Raw genomic sequence first — 15,831 nt, forward strand, 5'->3', positions numbered from 1 at the left:
AGGCAAAGTTGATTCATGTGACATTGTGATAGTGGAGTGAATGAGTGAAACACTTTACCTCTTATACACTTGTGTGTTGAGTGAAACACTTTACCTAGTGAGGAAATATTCCATAAGCACATGAACATCCATGCTTAATTGATTGATCATTCATGAAAAATAGCATTTGTAGGAATTTAAATGACTTTGTGAACACTAAAGCATGTGCACATCTTGATTGAACTCTTGGTCTTAAGTTTGAGTGAAGTTATTACTTATCTTGAAAAGAGGATTTTGAATGAGTGAACCATCATATGAATTGGTTGGAGATGGAGTTACATTTTATTTGCTTGAGGACAAGCAAAGTTCTAAGTTTGGGGTTGTGATAACAGTTGAAAAACTGTTATTTTCATGCTTAAAAGTGATACTAAAAGCAACCTTTAGACTTAGAAACTAGCTTGAAATCATGCATTTTGTTTATATTTTCAGAAATAAGAGAGCTGGACAGGTTTATGCTTGATTTGAGTGTTTTTGTGCAGGTTTTGAGGTGAATTTGGTGAAAGAAGTGAAGAATAAGAGAGAGGACATTAGAAAAGACAAGAAAGAGTGCAAAAAGGAGAAGTCGAAGGCACCGCTCAGCGGCAAACTACCGCTGAGCGGCACTCAAGAGGTGACGTTGGAACCGCTGAGGGGCAAAATGGCCGCTGAGGGGAAGAAAGAAGACGCGTAACCACCGCTGAGCGGTAAATGGCGCTGAGCGGCACTTTTTGGACTTGGGCTTTTATAATCTTTTGTAACTCTAGATTAGTATATAAGGGCTTGCACGTCCTTTAGTTAGTATCTTTGGCAGAAACGAGGCAAACACTCTCTCTTTCACCCCTTTGAAGGAGGATCTTGGATGCTCAGGCTACCTCTTCACCTTTATTGGGTTTATTCTTTCATACTTTCATTGTTATTCATCTAGGTTCACCATGAATATGGTGAACTAAACCTTGTATGTTTGTTGGGGAATCAATGTAATCTCTTGAAGCTCTCATATATGGATTTGTTGAATACATCTTTGAATTAAGACATATGCTTTCTTTTCATCATTAGTTAGGGTTTTTCCTCTTTGCTCAATGCTTGCATTGTTTAACTCATTCTAATGCATGATTATTGGTTTTGTTGATACGGACACGTACGGGGAAATCTAGATCCGGGGAATTTCTCCCAATATTTTACTGACAACATTATATTGGTTGCCTTAAGCTCCTGCACTCATGAACTAATCATTAGGAATGCTAGGAATTGTATGAACTATTTGATTAGGGAGAAGCCATCTAGAATGGTACATTAGAGAGTGGCATTAACAATGATGATTTGAAAGAGGAATTCCTAAAATATATGAGAGTGGATGAGATGAAATTGACCCCCAACAACATATTCATTCATTTAATCCATTGAAAGTGTTTATCTTATGTCTTTGCCATTGATCAATTCATGCATACATGTTTATTTTCGTCTTGCATATTAAAATTTCAATCGTTGTTTTCTTAAGTCTTAGCTAATCAAGAAATCACATAACTAAACTAGGCCGTGAGTCCTTTGGGAAGAACGATACTTGGTCTTACCAAGTTTTATTACTTGAACGATTCGGTCATACTTGCCGATTGTGAAACAAGTTTGTGACATCATATTTTGGTGCTTACAAATTTGTCCATCAGTCCACCATCTTGAATAATTCTATAAAATAAAATTGCTTCTTTTGATTCATTGGAAAAGGAAAAATATCATTACTCTCTATCTCTCTTCTCTCTCCTTTCTCTTTTCTCTCTTTTTCTTTTTCTCTCTCTTCTTTTTCTTTTTCTCTCTTTTCTTTTTCTTTTTCTCTCTCTTCTTTTTCTTTCTTTTCTCTCTTTTCTTTTAACTCAACTCTCTCATCATTTGTACTCTCCACCGCTTTAAATTCTTCCCTGGGGTTAACCTCAGTATTAGCCCCAAAATTTTTATTTGGCCTCTCTTCCAATTGCTTGGTAATCTGACCCATTTGAGTCTCTCAATTCTTAATAGAAGCCTTAGTGCTCTTTTGAGTAGACTCAGTTTTCTGTGTGAACTGATTAAGAGTCTCTTCCATCCTTATTGACCTTTCATTTAGTATAGCCATCTGTTGCCATAAGGTTGGTTGTTGTTGTTGCTTATTGAATTGCCCAGTTTGTGCAGCTTGCCCAGTTTGTCCGTGACCAATGCTTGGGTGTGGTTTCCACCCTTGATTAAAATTCCCCTGACGGTATTGATTGGCCATGAAGTTTACATCTTCTAATGCTTCTACTGGAAAAGCGCATTGACCATTGATATGGTCTCCTCCACATACTTCACACAACTGTGATTGAGCCTGTGCAACAGTCTTTAACTCTTTTGCTAGTTGTGCAAGAGTTTTCGTAAGAGTCTCTAGTTGTTGAGTTAGTATCTTATTTTGTGCTAGCAAGGCATCATGGGTTTGTAATTGTAGAACTCCTTTTTGTTGTATAGGCGCTCCTCTTTCACTGTTGAGCTCATTGTCACTAGTAGCCATATTGTCAATGATTTCTGTAGCTTCCTCTGGAGTTTTCCATTTTATATTTCCTCCTGCTGAGGCGTCAAGCATCATCTTGGTTTGTGGACCAAGACCTCCAAGGAAGGTTAAGACTACTTGCACATCATCAAAGCCATGCGTGGGTGTTTTTCTTAATAAGCTTTTATACCTGTCCCATGCATGCCCCAGTGATTCTTCCATGCCTTGCCTGAATGATGAGATCTCTTGCTTTCCTTTATTTACTTTTGATTGTTGAAAGTATTTGTTTAGGAACTTGGTCACCAGTGCTTCCCACTCTGTAAAGCTTTCTTCTGGAAAAGAATTTAACCAAAGCTTAGCATTGCCTCCTAGTGAGAATGGAAACAAGCTAAGTTTGATTGCTTCATCCGACACCCCATTCATTTTCACCGTGTTGCAAATCTCATTAAAAGTTGTGAGGTGCTCATATGGGCTTTCGTGAGACAACCCATTAAATTGATTACTCTTCACCAGTTGGATTAATGCTGGCTTAACCTCCATGTTGACTGCATTGACCCTTGGTCTTGCTATGCTGTTAAAGTGTTGAGGTCCAGCTATATTGGTGTAATCTGCAAGAGTTCTTCTGGCATTATTATTCTCCATATTTTATGTGTTATGGTTAGAACCTTGTGGTGATGGTTGTAACAGAGTTTCCGGAGGAGGAAAAAGTTCTCTAGATGTACGGATTCTTCTCTTCCGTCTACTCTCGTCTAAACCTTCAAAAAGAGGTTCTGCAGTTTTCTTGCTTCTAGTTCGGATTGCTTCCTGCATACACAAGAAAACAAAACCCTAGAAAAATTGGTTAGCACAAAAAGATATAAAAGAAGATATAAGATAAGAGATAAGAAGATAAAAACAGAAAACAAAAAAATAAAAATAAAAACAGAAAATAAAATAAAATAAAATAAAAACAGAAAAAATAAAAACAGAAATTCAAATTTAAAAATTAAAAAACAAGTCAAAGATAATCAATAATCACACAAACGAACTAGTTAAACCACGAGTCCCCGACAACAGCGCCACAAACTTGTTTAACAATAGGCAAGTGTGACCGAATCGTATCAAGTAATAAAACAAAGTAAGACCAAGTATCGTTTTCCCAAAGGACTCATGGCCTAGTTTAGCTATGTGATTTGTTGATTATTTAAGACTTAAGAACAAATTGATTATAGGTTTTAATGCAAAAGACAATAACTAAACATGTATCCATGAATTTGATCAATGGTAAAGAACAAAACAAACACTTCAATGAATTATATGAATGAGTATGTTGTTGGGGTTATCAATTTTATCTTATCCACTCTCATATATTTTCAGGAATTCATCATTCTTATCGTCAATGCTAATGCCACTCTCTAAATTACCTTGCAAGAAGGCCTATCCCTAATTACGAGTTCATACAATTCCTAGCATTCCTAGTAATTAGTTCTTAAAGTTCAGGAGCTTAAAGGCAACCAATATGCTATTGGGAGAAATTCCCCGGATCTAGACTTCCCCGTACGTTCCCGTATCGACAAAATCAATAATCATGGCAATGAATGAGTTAAACAAAGCAAGCAATAAGCAAAGAGGAAAAACCCTAGCTAAAGATGAAAGAAAGCATATATCTTAATATAAGACATTAAATCACAAATTCCATATATGAGAGTTTCACAAGACTACATTGATTCCCCAACAACAATACAAGGTTTAGTTCACCATATTCATGGTGAAACTAGATGAATAATAATGAAAAAATGAAAGATAGAACCCTAGAAAGAGGAGGAGGTAGCCTGAGCATCCAAGATCTTCCTTCAAGGGGTGGAAAAGAGAGTGTTTGCTTCGTCTCTGCCAAAGATACAAACCCTAGGACATCCTAAAGCTTATATACTATTCTAAAATTACAGAAAATTAGGCCCAAGCCCAAAATAGTGCCGCTCAGCGGTAAGTGCGTGAGTTGTTTTCTTCCCCTCAGCGGCCAAATCACCCCTCAACGGATCCAACGTGACTGCCTGAGTGCCGCTTAGCGGTAAACTACCGCTGAGCGGCAGTTGCGACTTCTCCTTTTTCACTTTTTGATGTCTTTTCTGATTCCATCTCTATCCTCCTTCACTTCTTTCACCAAATTCACCTTAAAACCTGCATCAAAAACACTGAAATCAAGCATAAACCTGTCCAGCTCTCTTATTTCTAAAAGTATAACCAAAAGCATGATTTCAAGCTAATTTCTAAGTGTTAAAGGTTGCTTTTAGTATCAATTTTAAGCATGAAAATAACAATTTTTCAACTGTTATCAATGGTCTCCCAAGGATGAGAGGCACATTCACATCCTCCTCCATCTCCATGATAACAAAGTCCACAGGAAATAGAAACTTGTCTACCTTTACAAGCACGTCTTCAACTACTCCAAAAGGATATTTCAGAGATCTATCTGCTAGTTGAACAGTCATCCGAGTAGGCTTGAGTTCCAAACCTTCAATCTTCTTAAACATAGAGAGCGACATCAAATTTATACTTGCTCCCAAATTAATTAATGCCCTTCCAACATATATATTTCCTATAGTGCAAGGAATGGTGAAACTTCCTGGATCTTTTAACTTGGGAGGTAAAAGCTTTTGTACGATAGCACTACAGTTTCCTTGTACTTCACTGGTTTCCTCTTCAATGTACTACCTTTTCTTAATGAGGAGTTCCTTAAAGAATTTAGCATATGAAGGCATTTTTTGCAAAGCTTCAAAGAAGGTTATATTAATCTCTAATTTCTTGAAAATCTCCATGAAACGCTCAAACTATTTTTCCTTCTCCTTCCTAGAATAATTCTTCGGGTAAATGATAACAGTTGAAAAACTGTTATTTTCATGCTTAAAATTGACACTAAAAGCAACCTTTACACTTAGAAACTAGCTTGAAATCGTGCTTTTCTGCATATTTTCATAAATAAGAGAGCTGGACAGGTTTATGCTTGATTTCAGTGTTTTTGTGTAGGTTTTAAGGTGAATTTGGTGAAAGAAGTGAAGAAGGAGAGAGATGAAATCAGAAAATACATCAAAAAGTGCAAAAGGAGAAGCCGAAGTCACCGCTCAGCGGTAAACTACCGCTGAGCGGCACTCAGGAGCTTACGGGAGATCCGCTGAGGGGCAAAATGGCCGCTGAGGGGAGAAAACAAGACACGCACTTACCGCTGAGCGGTATTTCACCGCTGAGCGGCACTTTAATGGGCTTGGACCTAATTTTTTTGTAATTTACGAATGGTATTTAAGCTTTAGGGTTTCCTAGGGTTAGGTATCTTTGGCTGGAACGAAGCAAACACTCTCTCTTCCACCCCTTTGAAGGAGGATCTTGGATGCTGAGGCTTCCTCTTCACCTTTTTAGGGTTTTATCTTTCATTCTTTCATTGTTATTCATCTAGGTTCACCATGAATATGGTGAACTAAACTCTGTATGTTTGTTGGGGAATCAATGTAATCTTTTGAAGCTCTCATATATGGAATCTGTTTTTACATCTTTTAATTAGTTAGGGTTTTTCCTCTTTGCTTAATGCTTGCATTGTTTAACTCATTCGATGCATGATTATTGGTTTTGTCGATATGGGCGCATATGGGGAAGTCTAGATCCGGAGAATTTCTCCCAATATGATATTGGTTGTCGTTAAGCTCCTGCACTTATGAACTGATCATTAGGAATGCTAGGAATTGTATGAACTCGTGATTAGGGAGAAGCCTTCTTGAAAGGTACTTTAGAGAGTAGCATTAACAATGATGATTTGAATGTTGAATTCCTAAAATATATGAGAGTGGATAAGATGAAATTGACCCCCAACAACATATTCATACATAAATTTCATTGAAAGTGTTTATCTTTTGCTTTTTGCCATTGATCAAAACTTCATGCATACATATTTAATTTTCGTCTTTTGCATATAAAATCCAAATATTTCATCTTTAAGTCTTAGCTAATCAAGAAACCACATAACTAAACTAGGCCGTGAGTCCTTTGGGAAGAACGATACTTGGTCTTACCAAGTTTATTACTTGAACGATTCGGTCATACTTGCCGATTGAAAAACAAGTTTGTGACATCATATTTTGGTGTTCATAAATTTGTCCATCAGTAAAGAAGAGGTTTTTCATACAATTCTTTCTTTTTTTCTCTCATTCTCTTCCTCTCTTTTTTTTCTTTTCTTCTCTCTCACTCTCTTCTTTCTTCTTTTTCTTCTTTTAACTCAACTCTTTCTTTTCTCTCCTCTACTCTCTCATCACTTATGCTCACAATATCTTTATATTCTTCCTTAGGGTTAGCCTGATAACGGTTGAAAAACCGTTATTTTTATGCTTAAAATTGATACTAAAAGCAACCTTTAACACTTAGAAACTAGCTTGAAATCATGCTTTTGGTCATATTTTTAGAAATAAGAGAGCTGGACAGGTTTATGCTTGATTTCAGTGTGTTTGTGCAGGTTTTAAGGTGAATTTGGTGAAAGAAGTGAAGAAGGACAGAGATGGAATCAGAAAAGACATCAAAAAGTGCAAAAGGAGAAGCTGCAACTGCCGCTCAGCGGCACTCAGGCAGTCACGTTGGATCCGCTGAGGGGTGAAAAGGCCGCTGAGGGGAGAAAAACAACTCACGCACTTACCGCTGAGCGGTAGTTTACCGTTGAGCGGCACTATTTTTGGGCTTGGGCCTAATTTTCTGTAATTTTAGAATAGTATATAAGCTTTAGGACGTCCTAGGGTTTGTATCTTTGGTTGGGAGGAAGCAGAAACACACTTTTTCACCCCTTGGGGGTAGATTGGGAGATGGTGACGGCTCTCCTCTTCTCTTTCTAGGGTTCTATCTTTCATTCTTTCATTATTGTTCATCTAGTTTCACCATGAATATGGTGGACTAAACCTTGTTTTGTTGTTGGGGAATCAATGTAGTCTTGTGAAACTCTCATATATGGAATTTGTTTTAACATCTCATTTTAAGATACATGCTTTCTTTCATCTTTAGTTAGGGATTTTCCTCTTTGCTTAATGCTTGCTTTGTTTAACTCATTCATTGCCATGATTATTGATTTTGTCGATGTGGGAACGTACCGGGAAATCTAGATCCGGGGAATTTCTCCCAATAGCATATTGGTTGCCTTTAAGCTCCTGCACTTCAGAACTAATTACTAGGAATGCTAGGAATTATATGAACTCGTAATTAAGGATAAGCCTTCTTGCAAGGTGATTTAGAGAGTGGCATTAGCAATTGATGAAAAGAATGATGAATTCCTAAAAGTATATGAGAGTGGATAAGACGAAATTGATAACCCCAACAACATACTCATCCATTTAATTCATTAAAGTGTTTGTTTTCCTCTTTTCCATTGATCATTCATGCATACATTTTTAATTACTGTCTTTTGCATTTAAAACCTACAATCAATTGTTCACAAGTCTCAAATAATCAACAAATCATATAGCTAACTAGGCCGTGAGTCCTTTGGGAAAACGATACTTGGTCTTACCTAGTTTTATTACTTGATACGATTCCGTCACACTTGCCGATTGTTAAACAAGTTTGTGGCGCCGTTTTTCGGTGTTCATAAATTTGTCATCATAGCCTCAGTATTAGCCCCAAATTGCCTCTCAACTTTATCCTCCAACTTCTTGGCCAGTTGGCCTACCTTGTTGATGGATTGGCAAGTGTACCAAATCGCACAAGTAATATAAAATGGTAAGACTAAGTATCGTATCCCAGAAGACTCTCGGCACTAGACAGTTGTGTGATAACTCGATTAATTACGTCTTAAATAAAACGAGATTGTTGGTTTCAAGTGCAAAGGCATAAAATTAAATATGATTGCAAGTTGATCAATAGCAACAAAGCACAATGATAACAGATGTTGTTTTAATATGAAATGAGTATGTTTATGGGGTTAGATTTCACCAAGTTCCTTCTCATGTATGTAAGAATTCCTCTTTATGCATTAATGTCAACGTCACTCACTAAATCACTTAAACCCGATCCCTCGGCGAAGAAGTCTGTCCTCAATCACTAGTTCATGCAATTCCTAGCATTCCTAGTAATTAGAGATCAAGAGCCTAAGACGACCAAGACTCATACCCTCATCCCTAAGAAATATTACTCTTGGGAGAATTCAACAAGAACCTCAATCGTAAGGAACCTCCCGACACTCATGCAATTCATAAATCATGCGATGAATGAGTTAAACAAAGCATGTAATAAGCACAAATGAATTATTCTAACAATTAATGAAAAACCATATGGATAAGAATCAATTCAAATACATGAGAGTTCACAAGGTTACATCATCCCCCAACAACAAAAAGAGTTTAGTTCCTCATAGACATGGAGAAACTAGATGAATAATGGAAAAGCATAAGATAGTAAAACCCTAAAAGTAGAGGCTGGAAGCTCCCGCCTCCAGATCCGCCTTCAAAGAGTAGAAGAGTGTGGTGTTGTGCTGCTCCAGCCAGAGATACAAAACCTAGGATGCCTGGGTCCTTTAAATAGAATAGAAGCAGAACAGAAACAAAGCCCAGGCCCGAGTCGCCGACGCTCAAGCGCCCCACTTAGGGCGCCCGGGCGGCGAGCGGTGATCTTCCACGCTCAAGCCTCGTAGAGGTCGCCCCAACCATCTACATCCGGTGCTCAAGCGCTCCCAAAAGGGGCGCCCAGGCGGTGAGCGGCACTTCCTACGCTTAAGCCTTCCAGAGGACGTCCAAGCCTTCTACATCCGGCGCTCAAGAGCCCCCAAAAGGGGCGCCCGGGCAGTGAGCGGCACTTCATGCGCTTAAGCCTTCCAGAGGACTGATGAGTCAATATTTTCCTGATTTCACTTAGTTTATTGTACCATATTTAATTAGGGAATTGTGCTTGAATGTCCAGTATTTTTCCATTTTTGCTAATTGTGCTTAATTTGACCAGAAATTCATATTTTAATTAATTTGAATTATCTGAGCTTGTTATTTTCATTATTGATTGTAGGGAAATTTTTGGAAATACATCTTGGAACATTTGAAGGGTTGTCACATAATTCAAGACTCTCCACAAAAGAAGTGTGCACAAGAAGGAGGGCACTACGGTGATTTTACTCTTTGGACTTTTGAGAAAGGGGTGTTTCAATTGAAAAAGGGAGTGACGTCCAGGAAATTAAAGGTGTTGGCTTGCTGGAAGGAGGAGCCACTAGTAAAAAATTGGGTTTTTACAGCGCACATTATGCCACGGTTCACTAGAAACCGCAGCATAATGGTGCGCGGTGGCAGTTTTGTAAATAAATCGAAGGAATATGCCGCGGTTCAGAGGGGAACCGCGGCATATACGCCAGTCAACCATCCCCTTTGACGCCACGTCTGAAAAAAAAATTAAATAACAGCGTATATGCCGCGGTTCTCTGGAAAACCGCGGCATATACCCCTGCCAATTTATTGTTGGGGCTGACTGAGTCAGAGAATTTCAGAAGTTACAGGGGTATATGCCGCGGTTCTCAAAGTAACCGCAACCTATTCTCCTACCTGAAATAAATTTAAAATGAATTTGAAATATTTAGAGGAATATATCGCGGTTGTCCGCCGAACTGCGGCATATAGTTTAAAAATAATTTCAAAAATGCCATCTTATACCGCGGTTAAGTAGTGAACCGCGGTAGATTCCCCAGTCAGAGTTAAAAAATAAATCTTTGGAACCGTATCGTCTTGTTCGCGCAGATGCTCGCTGGACTTCGAGTTTTCTTCTCCCGCCGACCACCCATCTCAGTTCCCTCGTTTCTTCACCGTTTAAACTCAAAATTGTTCGGTCATTTCCCATTTTTGACGATAAGAAACAGTTTTAGCCGATCAAAATCGTTTGAAACGCCTGTCATTCCTCTCCGCTGCCATTCCCCTTTGTTGCACCAAGCTTTTTCGCCGCCCCTGTTCCAGGTATTTATGCCCTTTTGCATTCTTAACATGATTTCTTCATTAGTTTTTGCATAATAACAATTGCTATAGTTTTGGTAATGTATGAAATTACTATAGTTTTGGTAACTTTAACAAATTTTGATTTTTTTCCCAAATGTTGAATTCATATACACTAATTAATATGAATTTTCTTTTGCAGGTCTGTTTTTGTGTACATGTTTTTATATGCAGGTCTGTTTTGTGGTACTGGATATCACAAAAACAGACCTGCAATTTTAAAAAAATGGATTTAGGCAGCGGTTCCTTGGACAACCGCGGCATATTCCGCAACCTATATACCGCGATCATAACCGCGGCCTAAAGTCTCTGACTTACTACCGCGGCTGAATATGCCGCGGTTCGTAAACCGCGACGTATAGTCAAAAATAACCACGGTAAAAGCCCCTCGCTGCACTAGTGAGCACGGACACGTCCACCAGCCGCCACCTAGGAAGCATTTTATTTGGTTTAAAGGAAGGTAGGCGGAAGGAGAAAAGGGGAAGTGGTGTCACGGCCCACGATGGAAAGGGCAGCATGAATCTTAAGAAAGGAAGCAGCACACAGCAACACTCATGCATTTGGGCTGAGAAAAAAAGCAAGAAGGGGAGCAGCACGCCATCAGAAAATGGTCACGACCTGCACATCCAACAAAGCACACACGTCCAGCGTTGGAGAAAAACAGCAGCTTGGGAGGTGTCACGGCCCATGGGCAATTAACAATGGCGTTCCAGCAGAAGCAGAAGGGGATGACGGGCAGCAGCTTTGGAGGTGCAACTGGACTTCACACTCCATGCGCTGCAGCAGCTGATTTTGGGCTTAAAGAAGAAACGGTCCAGCAGGTTGAAGAAGACACATGCGTGCTTAAAAAAAAGAGGGCAGCAGCCGCCAGGAGGGAGGAATTCATTCACTTTAGAAAGCAATGTAGTGCACGGGAGAGTGAGCTGGCGGAGGAAGCGCTGTTACATTCTTCTTGGAGAAGTGGCGCACACGGGATTTTGATTCTTAATTTCCTTGCCGGAGAGAAGAAAACAAACGGCTGCAATCAGCATGGAGAATGAAGCGGTGATTCAATAGAAAAGTGGTGCACGAAAAGCTCCTTTTATTCATTTAGCTGGAAGAGCACATTCTTTTTTTTAATGGAAGCGGAGCAGCAAGACACGGTGGAGAGGAAGGCACGCGCTGATTTATTGCAGCAGAGCAAGTCATTTTTTTTAGCTTAAATATGCAGTATATTGTAATGGAGAAAGTAAGTGGTGTCACGTCCTGGAATTTGCACACGGAGGCAGACACGACAATTCATTTTTCGTGGAGCATTGGGAAGTACACGGTGATATCTCTCCTCTAGAGATTCACATTTGATTTGGAAGAAAAGTGTAGCCATCATGTCCACGGGAATAGCCCTAAAAGAAATTTCATCTCTTTTACTGTTCATGCATTCTAATAGTATTAATTGCAATTGTTAAATCTATGCATTCCAATTTTATTCCAACACTTTGCATTGAATGTTTGACTCCAAAGTTGCGCGTTTTAAGCATTGCTTTCTTATTTCAGATGACTTGTGCATTTAATTGTTTAGCTCAACGTTGTATTTTAAATTAGTTCAAGCAGTTTTCATTTTAATGTTGTCTATTTTGTTCGGTTGTGATATTTTAGTTGTAATGTTAGCTTAAGTTAGTTGGGTTGGTCATTAGCGATCTTACATTGCTTCTTTGAGATTTTCGGACTGTACTTGTGTTTATTCTGCTCTGCCTAGCATTCTATGAAATCTGATTGTGTTCTTGTAATGGGTATACGCTTAGTTGTCATATTGGTGATTGCATCTTCGCTTAGTTGATCAATCTGTATAGAACACATTGGATGGAATAGGTGTATTGCGTTCGCTTACTTCGCGACTAGTTAGCATGATTGGTCTTCGCTTAGTTGATTCATTCATGCTGGATTAGAGGTTAGAGTAGGTTATTCATGAGACTCTTGCACGTTAGTTGTCATGCTTGCAAAAAACTAAGTGTGGTCTATTCTGATGAGTCAATATTTTCTTGATTTCACTTAGCTTATTGTGCTAGATTTAATCAGGGAATTGTGCTAGAATGTCCAGTATTTTCCCATTTTTCCTAATTGTGCTTAATTTGATCAGAAATTTGTATTTTAATTAATTTGAATTATCTGAGCTAATTATTTGCATTATTAACTGCAGGGAAAATTTTGGAAATACAATTTGGGACATTTGGAGGTTAAATTATAAATGGCAATTGGGCCCAAAGGTGGAGGTTTATTTTTGATGTGTAGCACAGGATTTTATTTTGGAGAATGCACTTGATTTTCCTTTAGAGCAGCAACCACATGGTGTCATGGCTGGAGTCATTTTGGGCTTATTAGAAAAGGGTGCATCAATTGCAAAGAGGAGAGCTCATGTACGGTAACTTGGACAGGAAACACGGTCCAACAAATTAAGAAGGAAGCAGCTATCATTCAAAGAGATGGGCTGGAGTGTCACGGCTTGGGCTGCAAATAAGCTCACGACCCATGGGAAATCAATTTTGGAGCGCTGCTGCCACGTCCACAAAATCCAGCAGCTTTGGTGAGCACGGCCTAGTCCAACAAAGGAAGAAAGCTTCATTCACGCATCCAACAAAGGTCCAACAACTTAGAAAAGACAACACTTGTCCAACAAAGAAAAGGATGTGCACACGGAGATGGCCCATGAGGTGGTCCAGCAAGTGAAGGGGTTACGAAAAGAAGAAAAGCCTTCACGGTCCAGCATCCAAGCAGCTCCCGTCCAGCAAGCCTTCAAATCCCGATCCAGCAGCTTGGAGGGAGATGTTCGTCCAGTAGAAGCAACAAGAAGCTCCATCCGCAAGCTTGGAGGGGTGCACACGGAAATAACTTCAGCGTCCAGCAAGCTATGGAGCATCACGGTCCAAGAAGAAAAAAAGAAAAGCGGAAGCACACACCTGGGGGCTGGGGGACGCCACTCACACACTCTTTTGGGCTGGAGTTTTCTGGAAGGTTGAAGTGTTACGATTGGAAGCAACACGGGAGCCCAGCAGAGGAAGCCTTCACGTCCTTCAATTGGAGCACGCGGACAGCAGCGTCCAACACACGTCCAAGGAGAAAAGGGGGCTGGTTCATTAGGGCAGCAACACGTGGGATTTGGTGTGGTTTTTATCTTTCATTTTAATGGAAGCACACAGTTGAGAGGTCCAGGGGGGCTGGACGAGTTACTTTTACTTTGGTGCAGTCCAGCCGCCACTTTCATTATTGGCTTTTGCTTAAACATTTTGAGAAGATGGAAAAGAAGGAAGAAGAGGGGAGCTCTCGGTCACAACTACTGTGTCACGTCCACGAGGGGTAGCTCCATAGTTTTTATCTTTCTTTACTAGCTTATAGCATGCACCGAATCCACTTGATTGATTATTAATATTGGACTACTGCACACATTGTTTTTAAAAGTATGGTTTAAATGATGAAGATTCACTTTCTTTTCAATTGGAATGTGCGTATGGTTTCATCATAAGAAGATAAATCCAATAGGTTTTATTTTTGTTGTATTGTCACTTCAACGGAAGCTAATTTATTTTATGTGATGGATTTGCATTTCAGCTTTTCACTGTTTAGCTTAATTGTTGCATTTAATTTTATTCACGCAATTTTCCAATTGCTTTTGTGCATTTAAATTTATTCACGCTATTTTTCCATTTGTTTATGTGTTGCATTACCTCAAGCACTTTATGAATTTTCCTTGAAATTTTATTTGAAACTGAAATGTGCATTTCACTTTTAGCTCAAACATTGCATTTTAGTAGCCTTAATTGCTTCGGATATTTATCTAATGCATTGTTCGGTTTATTGTTTATGTTCACGTTGCTGTTGTCTATTTTGTTCAACTACTTTATCTTCCTACATTTCCAATTTCCTCACTTGCTTTAGAGATCGTTCGATCTCAATGTAGAACCGTTCGGTCATCTGTAGCACCGTTCGGTCTTCATGTTTTGTTCATTTATTTCAATGTTTTCAATTATGTTCGGTTGTTTTTAATTTTCATTTTTAATTTAGTTTATTTACAATCACAAAAACGCTTTCAAACCCCCTCACTATGTGTTTGACCTAAGACTCGAACCACATTTGGTCCTTGAGAGACGACCTAGGAGTCAATTCCTAGCACTATACTGCATTCTTTTAATGCACATCAAATTTGATGGGCCGCGACAGCCCGCATCAAGGCTAAACACAAGAATGAATGGATGAAGTTGATGATATTGTTGTTGGGTTTAGATTTCACCTAATTTACTCTCATGCATATATGAATTCATCTTCTTCATTAATGTTAATGCCACTTTCTAATTTACCTTAAAGTCGATGTCTCGGTGAAGAAAGCCTACTCCTAATTACTAGTTCACAATGTCTTGTCACCCTAGCAATTAATCATGCATTACATTCGCACAGAAGCTTAAAGGCAACAAATTGGCTGAGCGAATTTCCATTTCGGAAGCCAATTTCCTTTGCATTTCCAATCCGGAAGGTATCTTTCTCAATCCGGAAAACACCCTTTCTCCTTCTTCCTTTGCTTCCTTTGCTTCCCTTGGCTCACCAAGCTTCTTTTCGGGTGATTGTCCACGGTCTTCAACCTTTATTTAAGGCCTACAAAACAATGCAATTGTTATTTAGCAAAGTTAATCCATCTAAGACTTAGATAAGGAAAGATCTTTTTGTTAAAAGTCTTTATTCACTTCCTTTTCTTAGTCTTAATCTAAGTTGATACTTCTTTGGATGGGAAGTCTGATAATAGTTGAAAATAAGGTTATTTGTGATGTAATTTTGATACCAAATGCACCCTTTTCTGCTTAGAAACTTGCTTGAAATCATGTTTTTGCTTAAGTTGTGTGAATAAGAAAGTTGAGGTTGAATTTGATGATTTTATGACTAATTCTCTTTGTTTTGATAGAGAGCTGTCACCATCTCCCAATCTACCCCAAGGGGTGGAAGAGAGAGTGTTTGCTTCTATTCTGCCAAAGATACCAACCCTAAGACATCTAGGTCTTTAAATAGGACATAAAAATAATAGAAAACGGGTCCAGGCCCAAACAGATCATAAAATCGCATAAAACTGGCCCAAAACTCGTCTGATTGACTTTTTTCGTATTCTGGTTGACTGGTTGACTTTTTGGTTGACTGGATGACTTTTCTGGTTGACTGGTGGACTTTTCTGGTTGATTGGTTGACTTTTCTGGTTTCTGGTTGACTTTTCTGATTCCATCTCTCTCCTTCTTCACTTCTTTCACTAAATTCACCTTAAAACCTGCACAAAAACACTGAAATCAAGCATAAACCTGTCCAGCTCTCTTATTTCTGAAAATATGGATAAAAGCATGATTTCAA

The sequence above is a fragment of the Vigna umbellata genome, chromosome 9 (genome assembly GCF_029865625.1).
Source record: "Vigna umbellata cultivar VRB3 chromosome 9, Vumbellata_1.0, whole genome shotgun sequence".
Taxonomy (NCBI): Eukaryota; Viridiplantae; Streptophyta; class Magnoliopsida; order Fabales; family Fabaceae; genus Vigna; species Vigna umbellata.